A 505-nucleotide genomic window follows, 5' to 3' on the forward strand; every position below is an offset into this window, starting at 1 on the left:
ACTGCAGATGCTGTTGGATTCTGACCTCCCTGCACTCGAAGTGGATTTTCTGGAGCTACAGAAACCTAATTGGCGCGCTCTCAATGGTGTTGGAAAGTAGACATCCTGGGCTTTTCAGCAATATATGATAGTCCATACTTTGCCCAAGATTTGATGGCCCAAACCGGCGTTCAAAGTCACCCTCAAGATTTCCAGCGTTAAACGCCGGAACTGGCACCAAAATGGGAGTTAAACGCCCAAACTGGCATAAAAGCTGGTGTTTAACTCCAAGAAGAGTTTCTACACGAAAATGCTTCAATGCTCAGCCCATGCACACACCAAGTGGGCCCGAAAGTGTATTTTTATGCCATTTACTCATCTCTGTACACCCTAGGATACTAGTTCTCTATATATAGGACCTTTTACTATTGTATTTAGAGCTTTTGATCATGTTTTTATGATTGAGCCCTCTTTGGGAGGCTGGCCATTCGGCCATGCCTAGACCTTGTTCTTATGTATTTTCAAC

Source organism: Arachis duranensis, chromosome 9 (genome assembly GCF_000817695.3).
Source record: "Arachis duranensis cultivar V14167 chromosome 9, aradu.V14167.gnm2.J7QH, whole genome shotgun sequence".
In the NCBI taxonomy this organism is placed as follows: Eukaryota; Viridiplantae; Streptophyta; class Magnoliopsida; order Fabales; family Fabaceae; genus Arachis; species Arachis duranensis.